Here is an 11912-nt window from a genome sequence, read left to right on the forward strand (position 1 = left end):
TGTTTATAAAGCCTATTTTGATATAAAACATGCTTTCAATTAAGTTGTTTTCATGAAAAACGTTGAACTTTCTATTATCAAAATGTTGATGCTACGAGAGCCATTCATTTTGTTTATTATTATAAAAACACTATAAAAACCCAAATCTAAATGGTCAACTTAATATGCATTTTGCATCAACCTATCCTTAAAATCATATTGGTAATGTTATATTAAAGAAAACATTTTAAATATCATATCTAATGGGTTTGGTTTTTGTCCCTGATGTATATATATATATATATTGAGATAGAAGACAAATGGTAGCAGAAATATGTTGAGATAGAAAATCTATGTTGGTTGTGATTGCCTCATAAATGGTCATAGCTGGTGAATTGTCATCTTTGGAATCTAAACCATATCTACCACTGCGATCATGGCTGTGAAAGTTGAAAGATGTGAGAAGTCAACCCTTCGTTACGGATTAAAGTAAGGGTTGCTTGCATGATTTCTTTTGAATTAACTTCAGATCATGAATCTTTGACTTTCATAATATTAATTTTGTATCAAGTTACTACCGAGGTGCACCTCCTTACTTGGGAGTCGAAATAAAGAGGGGGGGGAAAGTTTTTTTTCCAAGAAACGATAATTTACTATTGCATCTCCTTCGTTTGTATGTCAAACCTGATCTCATTCGGACTTCATTTCTGTTCTACTTTAAGAAAGTTGGAAATTGCTGGCAAGGAAATCCTTTAAACGGAAGCCTCAAAATGATCAATTAACAGGATAAGAGTTCAAATTTTCAATGTTTCCTCTCTCTCTCTCTCTCTCTCTCTCTCTCTCTCTATATATATATATATATATATATATATATATATATATATATAGAGCCAGGACTCAGATTTTTTAGAAGCAAACCAAATTCCATTTAGCTCAAGTCCAATTGCACATTTTTTTGTTGGATAGGGGCCCCAAGCATTATTTTCAGCTTCAAGTAAACGGGTCCGGACTTTGCTAGCCTGATTGCAAACAAATCAAATCTGCTACATGAAAATGCATCGGATGTCAAGTTAGAACTGGATCCGAATTGTTATCTCAAATTTTGTAACCAAAATTTAATCTAGAAGTGATATTTGTCGCTTGATCTTGCAAAACTTGGGAGTCTATATCATCGATTTTAAGGAGATTAAACGGTGGAGATTAAGTTACAAATATATAAGATGAACTGTTGTCTTGAGTACCCTTTAAGGAGAGACTAGAGATTGTGTTTAAGAGAACTCTTTTATTCCACCATCCCCCACTTTGTTTCATTTTTCAAGGATATTTTATGCTCTTAAAAAACAAGTTGTCTTATGTATTTGCAACTTAATCTGTATGCTTAAATGGTTCCCATATGAGGATCCGACGGCTACGTGTTTTCCTATATATATATATATATATATACACACACACAATTATATTCAGATTTATGGTAATTCTATTTATTTGGCCTAAGAAAAGATAAATGATATGGATGTAATCTATATGATTTTCTAAAATTTAACATGAGATTGCTTGACTAAGTATTTATAATATATAACCGATCCCGTGGCCTAAGATTTTCACAAATAACTTTGGCCTATAAAATGTAATTTGGGCGTGGCAACATATGTGAATAACCACGAAAACTTTTAGTTGTGGTGTACACGTAAGCGATACTATTATTAATGGTTATGGATATGAAAAATTTTCCAATTATTGGTAGAAGTCCGCGACTTGCAGTACTGTTCTTTTATTATTATTATAATTATGATTATAAAATAGAGAATATAAGATGATAGAGGCAGGGCCATGCTGATTATTTGCGATAACAGTTCCTCGATCTTTTTCAAATCAATAAAAAATAACGAGAAAAATGTAATAGACATTTTTATGATGTAGTATTAGTTTTTATATATATATATATATATATATATATATATATATATATATATATAGTAGACACACACAGGCCCATGGTTTCTTCTATGATGCTGTCATTCTGTGTTGCAGCCAATGAGAAAACCTGGACTATCTCACATGACTTTATTTATGGTCCAAAATTGTCAACATTCTCTTACACCCAATCCCTTCTTTTTGTTACCACATTCACCCAACTTCTTCCTGCATCATGTCTTGACCATAGCGCCATTAATTTCAACATCCAACCACACTGGCCCTCTTTCTTTCTTGTTCCTCCTAACTCTTCCTTGTCTTAACTGGCTTGGCTTGCATGTTTAACCCCGCAGAGTTGCAGTTTTAAAGTTCGCAAACAAGTCTTAGGCTTTGTTGGTGATGCAAAAAACATAGCTGACAAAGTTAGGAATGGGACTCAGATGGGCAACTGACCGGGTCAGCGGGTTGACTCGGTAACTCGGCTGGGTCAAGTACAAAGAATGGGACTGTCCTCATGCAACCGATTTACCAGACTCTAGCTCTCACTTTTTTTCTATTCTTTTTCTCAAATGATATAATTAACTACCCAATGCTTAAATCATTAAAATGTAAAAAAAATATGTTCTCTCCATTGTGTATACACACACACATATATATATAACCAACCAATTCAACTTCTTACTTCTTTGTTTGGTCTTTTCATATTGATTCAAGAAAAAAAACTAAATCATATCATTAATTTAGTTTTATATCGCCAAAACTCAAATTGGACTTGCAGCCGAGACTGAGCCGAGTCAACCGTAGTCAGCAGAGTGTTGGCCGATTCTTGGTGTTGATCGCTTGGATTGTAAGTGAAGGATCCAACTATGGACAAAAGATATGCTTCACTTTGAAAAACTCCAAGTCAGATTCAACCAGAACCATTTTGAGTTTGTTTTTTCTTCAACGATTTGCTCCCAATTATCCCTTTGAAATGCCTCGAATTTCTTGTGGCTTCCTAGAGGAAACTTTCTTCTTGGGAACTCAAGAAAAATAATATGAGAATGGGATATTTATTCAGGTTTCAGCTATATTCATATTTAGTTGTTCATTTTACCTCATTTTGAAATGTCAAAAAACTTCGTTTTTTACTACGAATACTTAATTTACGAATACTTCCCTAATTAATTATAGAACTACAAATTTATGGGCATTGAAATGTAGAATGAACTTTTAATAATAAAATAAAAGATCTCTCTCTCCCCCGAGAAGATGGATAGATTTAGGATTTCAGTCACGCCCATAACATTTCGGCTATAAATTGGGTAGTGCCAATTGCCAACTTGCTGAGTTACTGAAATTGACATCTAAACTTAAGATGGCTCATTCGGTGACCATAATAAAATAAAATGATGATTATTTGATTTATCAAATTTGGACGAACCATGTGCCACTTATTTTTCATGTCTCAATATGAATTACTATATTTTAGGTGAGCAAGATGAATATTTCATCTTATAGTTCTCACACTGTGAGCTCAAGTCCCCATCTTCCTTTCATCTCTTGAGTAATGCTCTCACTATGCTCTAGCTTGCATATGATGAGAAGCTGATATTTCAAAATTTTTTGTTAATAAATTGTCAATATCGCATTCATCATATTGTTTAGGCAATTTTGGCAAATTGATCACACAAATGAACGGTCTTTAGGGTAGACGTTAAGAATGTATAAAAAGTTGTAGGGTTCACCGACCAACCTTTCTAGACGTAAAGCTGTTTTGTAGCGAATGAAACCTATATTATTCAAAACGTTTAAGTATAAAAGGTTAGATAAAAGAATTTGGAAAATTCGCATCACGTACGTAAACAACTTTTATAAAAATAAGCTCATCTAAATAAAAGGAAATTTCTACTTTGTATTTTTCAATTTTTTTTATCTTATAACTTTGAACTTTTCAGATCAAATATACCATTGATTCATAGAAGCAAATCTAGTTAGCCCGTAAAGCTAAGTCTGAAGTGACATTATAGAAAGATAATGACTGTTAGCATCGAAACCCATATAAAATCTAATTTATATAAATATAAATTATTTTTTTAAATAATATTGAATTTGCAAAAAAAATAAAATTAAAATACAACTAACCTTTTTATAATCTGTAAGCCAACCAACTATGTTGGAGAAATGATCGGAGTGCACCTGGGGGTTTTCAACCCGAAACCGAAAGGGGTTCTTCTGTCATTAAAAAAAAAAAGCAAGGCGGTTTTGGTATTTATCTCAAAGTATGACCAAACATCCCGCGAAACCGGGCCCCACCATCCCCTTCGACCCACAATGAAGTTAGAACGGGCCGGATCGGGCCCCACCCGCAACTTGGATCAACGTGCGGGCCCGATCTGATCCATCAAGTCCGGGTCCACCATCTCCCTTGGAATTTGTCACTGGGTCCCACAAAACTAAACCGGCCAGAGAAAAAAAATAAATAAAAAGTTTAATTAGAAATCATTGTTGCTGGTTCGCACAGCATGTATTTCCAACTTGTCCTCCATCAACAGAGTCACTAATTACTGAGAGGGATCCAAACTCAGAGTCCACAAGGACAAGAACCATTAAATTTCTTGGAAAACCAAAATCAGGAAAAAGTAAAATCTGAAATGGGGACTAATGGTTTATGGGCATTGATGTTCTTGAGAGAAAAAAATATATGTATATAAAAGAAAGCACAGGACGCAATGAATTTGCCAGCACATACAATTCATTAATATATTTATTAAATTAATAAATGGATATACAAATAAATGAGCCCCCCCCCCCTTCTTCTTCCATCTCGGCCAGAAGCATTCATCGCCATTTAAAATGGGCAAGGATTAATGGTGGGGAAAGAGGTTCGGCCAATCCGCCATGAAATTCCCAACCTCCCTTTATTTAAAGTTGGAGGGGAGAACCAGTTTCAGACGGCAAACGAGGGGAGGAAGATCGGGCCCTCATAATTTTACAGAAAAAGGTTTTTCATTCTTTTGGCTATTTGGGAGCATCAATGAGGGGGGTGGCAGCTCCACTATACATGCCGCGTATTACTGTGGCGTATCTACAAGAATCCTTAAATGTAGTCGTAAATTAAAGCACCCTGCATGCCTCTGTGTCATCACTATAAATCTATGGCGTCGTTCCTTTCTATGCTCCCATTTCTCTCCTTCAATGGCATTTACTCTCTCTCTCTCTCATGGTCATGCATCAGAGAGAGAAAGAGAGAGAGAGAGAGTCCTAAGATTCCAAAGGACAGATGCAGAGGTGATACAAGGGTCATCATCACATTGACAGCCAACAGGAGTCAGTCTCTGTGCTTTATCTCTTGTAAAAATGACTGTGGACTGAATTGACACCTCAGAAGACAGAGGAGTTGAAAGATAGGGCTAGAAAACTGGCGTGACAGACCCAACATGTAGTTTCTCCATGCTGGCTCACCTCATCCTCTTGGCAAGCCCAGCTGAGTTCGGGCTCTTGGCGATCTGGGGCGCGCTCCAGGAGCCATTGATGCTTTCTTGTCGTACTAAAATTGAGCTCGAATTGAGTGATCTAAGTTACAAATGGTAGGATAAGTTCTCAACTGTAAAGTCATTACTTATTAAGACACAGTATATCAGCAGAGATGCATTGCTAGCAGAGGAGTCTTGAGCAGCAACTCATCTCAATTCCCCAGTTCCATTTGCAGGAGACTGCCTCTACTTGACCCAGTTTAAGCAGAGCCAACTGATAGCTGTCTTGTTCTTTTGCGCGAAACGATGGAACTCCATCACAGATCGTTGCCCTGTTAGGTCACTACATTGATGACTGATTAGTAATTCATGGCTGAGATCTTAAGCTTTTACTTCAAGCAATCAAGAGAAATTAACTCAGAGTTGTAATGCAGGGTCCTTGGGGTTTGGGCATTTGATAATTAAAGTTCAGGATTTAAGGCTCGACCTGATCTTACTGTAACTTGAAATTAAGAGTGGTATCTCAGGCCTGAATAATTTGAATGAATGGACTCTTTTGGTTGAATGGTAGCAATTAATTGAAAAGGATTACTTTTTATCTACATGTATGTTGGTCGACTCCTTGAATTGAATGAAGCACAGTTCGAATTTAGTAAGATTCCAGCCACTGGACCTGATGTTGGTAATTGCATTTGAGCCAAGAATTAAACTTTGATATGACTGGAGATGACAAAAATAATTATAGTGAGACAGATTTTTATACAGATTGATCCTTCCTATGCAAGCTCTATGACATTTAATGGGCATAACTAGCTAGCCACCGCCAATTAATCGCCTTAAATCGATGTATGCTGGTGAAGTGAGTAATGCACAATTACTCAAGAGCAGGTGGCTCTTTTAAATCTCTGAATCGGTTCCTATGGGCCTGAATATCTTCTTTTTTTTTTTTTCTCTCTCTCTCTCTGAATTGCAATCAGCTTATGTTCCCGAGCTTTGCCACATTATGGTGAAAACTTATTGTTGGTACTGTGAAATCTCCACAGACACCAGCCTATGAGGACGCTGGAAAGAGGATTCTTTAACTGTTCTGTAAGAGAGAGCGAGAGAGAGAGAAAGAGGGAGGACCATCATTATCTTTTATCAATGTTCACTATAATTAATACCATACATTTATTTAAACAAAGTTGCAGGGCAAACAGTGATGCTGTCGTGACTTTGAAAAGAACCAGAACCAGATACAAAGACCAGAATAAATATATCCTTTTTGATGTCTCATCATGAACTAATCCTTCTCTCACTCCATGAAAATTTTAATCTACCAAACACAGCAATGATCTCACATTACACATATTTCCTGTCTATAAGGCCCTTTGAACATTTCATGTCAAACATGGGTTCTGTTTCATTCATGGTTAAAGAAGGGACTCCAATCTAAAATCACCCAGAATCTAGATCATTATATATGAGGGCAATAGAGCCTTCCCAAATGTGTGGTTTCCATCTTCTGCTCAAGATTTACTGCTTAAGGGTCCTAGGCCATGTGAACTTGGAAGATCTTAAGCTATTTATGCCCATTAAGGAAGTCAATGGTTTCCAATGAGCAGTTAATGTGTTTCATATGTTGGACCCTGAGATTCATTTATATACTCCCATGTGGTGCTCCCCATGAAATTATAGAACCATGGCAGACGAATTTGCATCAGTTGCTTACTTTAGTAATTTGCCTCATCAAAAAATCTGACTTATGGGTGTAAGAGGGTTGTCAATGGAGTGGGGTGAGGCTTTGAGGTTCCAACCAAAGCCATGTCCAACTTTCCCACAAACGAGTAAGAAAATTTGGTTCGGTTTGGAGTTTGTTTGAAATTCAGGATGGGATAGCATGTGTAAGTGCGAGTCTCAATTTCCAAGGTACTTTTCTACAAATTTGTCGGCTGAGTAGGAGAAGTATTTCATCATATATCGACAACAAGAAAGCTGAAGCGCCCAACTTTCCTTCATCCTACTAGAATATCAGAGACATTTTACCCTTTTAGAGACTTACTTGATTATGAGAAAACTAGTTGGTTCCCTGTAATTTATACCACACATGCATTTAAATCTTTAAATAAATACAGGGCTGATGCAGGTATATATAATTCAGTTTAGATATTTTAAATTATCTTTAAAAATTTTAGAAAGAGAAAATAGGGCGATCAAGACCAACATGAAACAATTTATACGCAGTATAAGCTAGCATAGTCACTTCAATAATACCATTATTTACTACGCTAAGACCAATCTAATCAAACAGTTCCAGTCAAATATCTTTCTCGCTTTCAATGTTTGGAAAAGTCACCTAGAAACAGCAAAAGGACCATGAAGAAGTAGTTTCACCTTAATTAAGAGAATATTTGGTAAAAAGGAACACTGTTCTATTGGGTGTTTGGTAATAAGAATACTAGCTTCTTTTATAATACAATGTTTCATAAATGCGTCTTAAAAAAAGAGAATTTCGGCCACAGTAATATATTGTTACTATTCTATGAATCTATCCTAAGGGTTAGGGCAGATTTATGAAAATACTACATTCCAAAATAGTCATATTCATGAAAATACTGCCTTCTAAAGAATATATAGTTCTTATTAACGACAGCCATCCAATGGTACACAAAAACTTGAAAATACTAAGTTTTCATGCTTGCATGATATTTTTTCCCTTATATCGAGCGTTTTATAACCTGCAAAGACCCAGAAATTTTGGTTGGTTGAAATTTTAAGCATCATAAACTAGTTTAATAACTAATAGTTAGGTTTGAATCCACAATAAAACTCATTTATATAGTAATATAGAAGTATGGAAAAAGGTGGTTTAAATTGAATTTTTCAGTTTTATTTAACTACGGTTCTCTCACCCAAGTCACATGGAACGGGTGGGTATTGAGTTAATCCTGTTCTTGTACTTGGAGTGGTTTTAGTTTTATTATAATAAAGCTCTTAATTTTTTTTTATAAAAAATATGAATTTTTTAGAAGTCTAAGATATGCATAACTGTCAGCGGCTTTTAGTTATTGAAAATTTTCAAATAATATTACTCATGTCCTTTAAATGGATGAACTCGCATTAGTTCGTAGTTAAGATAACTTTGATTAGGTTCACATGGCTAAAGTCCCAATAAAAAAAAAAGGAGAGATTTTCATCGAATGATTATATACTCAAACTAAGAAACTTTGTTTAATCAAGAAAAAGGTCTGGATCACATCAGTCCAACGCATAAGAAAGACGCAAAGAATCAATATGGCGCACAGCTCATTAAAATTTTGACTATCTTGGGCATTTGATACACTCAGAATCATGAAATTTAAGAATCAAAATGCTCGAAAAAATGTGTTTCTTTAAACAAATTTTTTCATTTCCTTTGAGGTTATTTCATAAACTTAGTTTCTTTGTTTTGTAACTTAATCTCCACTATCCATCTTCTTAGAATTTATGGCCTATATGATTGCCATCAAGTTTGGTATATAGAGGCCTAGTAGCTACATGTTTTGAGAGACATAAAAATCTCCAAAATAAAAAAATACTCTCAAATATCATTTCTTTCTCTTCATATCATAGTCATAAAAAACGTTTTTTTTTCAAAACAAATGAAAAAAAATGTGATAAATAAATTAGCAGCTTAAAACTTTAAAAAACACTGTTCAAAAAACATTAGAAAAACATGAAAAATGCACTTCTTTCCTTTTTCCACTTTCTTTAATGCGAAACTATATTTTTCATTTTTTAATTTTTATTTGTTGTAAATCTACTTATTTTTTGATGTTTGCGTTTCAGTTTTTCACTTATTTTATTTTCTCCTCAATTTTAGTTAATTTTTGTTTTTAAAAAATTTGTCATATTTTTCCCATTTTGAACTAACCGTACTATGCTAGAAAAAAAAAAACCGAGCCGTTAAAAACCAGAGAGATTTTTGTGACTATGCTTCGTATACCAAATCCAATATTCTAAGTACATGGAAACACTTGAGGAGGCGAACTTTAGGATGTATTGCAATTGATCAATAAAGCAGAATTTCCTAAAGAAGAAGCTTGGACATGAATGCAAACAATTTCACATTGAAACTTAGAAAAATAAATCTTCAGTTATGTGTCTAAGAATGTTAAAGCTACGGCGTCCAATAACGCTGAAACCCATCATCAACAGAGAGGTTGTATCCACTTAACTTTCTGGGATTCATCACTAGCCGAATAAGAGTTTCATGTATTTTATATCTCTTAAGTTGGAAATATGTAGAAGAACAACGCTAGCAACAAGAGCTATTGGCATTATGATCCCGTAAAATAAACGACATATGATTCTCTCTTTGCTACTCTCCATAGTTGCAAGGCCAAGATACATCCCAGATAACAAACATGAGCAAAACGCCTAAGACTCTTTTGCATCTCACAAACTCAAACGTTGGTAAGTTGATCTCAGAGAGAGCAGGTTATAGTTTCAAAAGCTCAGTTAACCTTAGCTGGATACCAATAAAGTGAAGCCCAAGCAGGATCGAGATGCTACTGTAAGCGGTCGCCATAACTGAATCTGACGAAGAACAGAGAAATTGGCCTGTGAGACTTACTGTTTCAATCCTGTTCTTAAGATCTAAATTGACATCATGGTCATCATTTATCATACCTTCTTTACTTCCTTTAACTCATGGTTTTGTGTATTCTATGACTATGATCACTGAATTAAGGCCAAAACATCTTATGTTCGATGTGCTACACCACTAGAACCAGGTACTTTTAGGATGGCAAACTATCAGCAGGGGAAGCATGTAGTTTCTGGTGGTGTTTTATGTTCAGAAGGTGCAACACCGAGTGATCTGGTCTCTTCCTAATTAAGGGAAAACGTAACCTACACATGCTGATTAAGGGAAGCAGAGTCATCATGACATCTACCGAGTAGGAATACAACCATTTGGATCAACATCAAAGATCAACAAAAGCTGGAGAATGGAAAGAAGAACCTGAAACTTACATTTGGGTAGCGGCAGAAAGAGGCGACTGTAACAAAGAAATGGGTAAAAATTGCAGCTTATCTAATTGTTGTTTCTCTGCTGGATGTGACGGAGCTGATTTCTTGGCTTTCTCATGATATGCCCGGTTGTGATTGTGATAGCTGAAGCCAGTTACTGGTCATGTACCCAAGATAATGTCCAACTTATGACGATTTCTAAGAAACGTAGTTCTATGATCATCCAACTTATGACCAAGACGATGGTTCATTTTCTTCACAACATCAATTGCGTAATTCTTAGTACTAGATCAGGCAAAAGTTGACTTCATTGAGCTGATAAACCAATCCTGCTCCATGGTTCATGAAGTTTATTAGAAACTCATCCTATATGTATGGTAAGACTTCAGAATTGCCATTGAAGTGGATCCTAACCACAAGTTTAAGCCATGGGTTGGTAGGATCCTGTTATATGGTTGGTTCAAGCACATGACGGCAGCACAGTGGGTTATACGCTTCAATTAAATTGGTTGATTGGAAGAATGTCAACTGGGTTTTTCTTTAGCCTACTTACAGTGCTTTTAACAAAGATGGATGATAAAGCCAAAGATGATATTTTCTGCCTGAACAATTAGAATATTAGGTACCCAATTTGGAATGACAACTGAAAAATTGAAAAACAAAACCTCCTCTACCGATTGTTCCACATTCACCAGAAGATAAGTAATGAGTTGGTTGTTTGACATCACTCTTTCTGGGACCGCAGTTATGGATCACTTTTTGAGATGCTGGAGTTATTAAAGAAAGACGGAAAGAAAAACCAAAGATACTATTCACTTGTAATATATATAACTAACCAATTGAAAAATGCTTGATCTGTACCGTATCCTCCAGATGACAATTCATGGGCGTGGCAATTGACATCACTAACTGCGGAGCACAGTCATGGCAGAGTTTTGGAAAATGTTGGAGCCATTAATGGTCTTTGTAATCCAGCTTGGTGGGTTAAAGAATTTTGAGATAGTTCATGAAAGTGTAAACCATTCAGCTTCTTTTTCTTGGGGGAGACCTATAGTAATGTAAATATCAGTTATATCTGTGAAATTGGCTTCTTTTCTCTTGATGACCGAAAATTAGGTGTTTTATAAAACTAGAACAATTGTGAAAATATCATTGGCTTCCAAGGAAATACGATCTTAACCTACTGCTTTCGTTAGTTTACTGTTTCCGTATCTTATGCCATAGAAACAGGAAATAGTCAGTGAAATTTATAATTAATTAGATATACACAACATGAAAGACCAACAGCACTATCCGTTGGATGTGGCCAACTTTCTCAGTAAGGTATGCGGCTTTTGTAGCACCATCAGTGGGGCTCCTGCGAAAATGAACTAACCACAGCAATGAGGTATGGGATTCTACTAAAGCCGTCCATGATATGTGCTCATATAAGTTCATCATCTTCATACACTAATTTGTAGGAAAGTTGAGGACTATGCGAACCCTGATCAATTTTTGTTCTAATTCGATTTCATGGGCAGGTGTGGAGAAGCACTTCGTCTACAAGTAGTTGAGATAAAATAGAGTAACACT

The sequence above is a fragment of the Nymphaea colorata genome, chromosome 1 (genome assembly GCF_008831285.2).
Source record: "Nymphaea colorata isolate Beijing-Zhang1983 chromosome 1, ASM883128v2, whole genome shotgun sequence".
Classification (NCBI taxonomy): domain Eukaryota; kingdom Viridiplantae; phylum Streptophyta; class Magnoliopsida; order Nymphaeales; family Nymphaeaceae; genus Nymphaea; species Nymphaea colorata.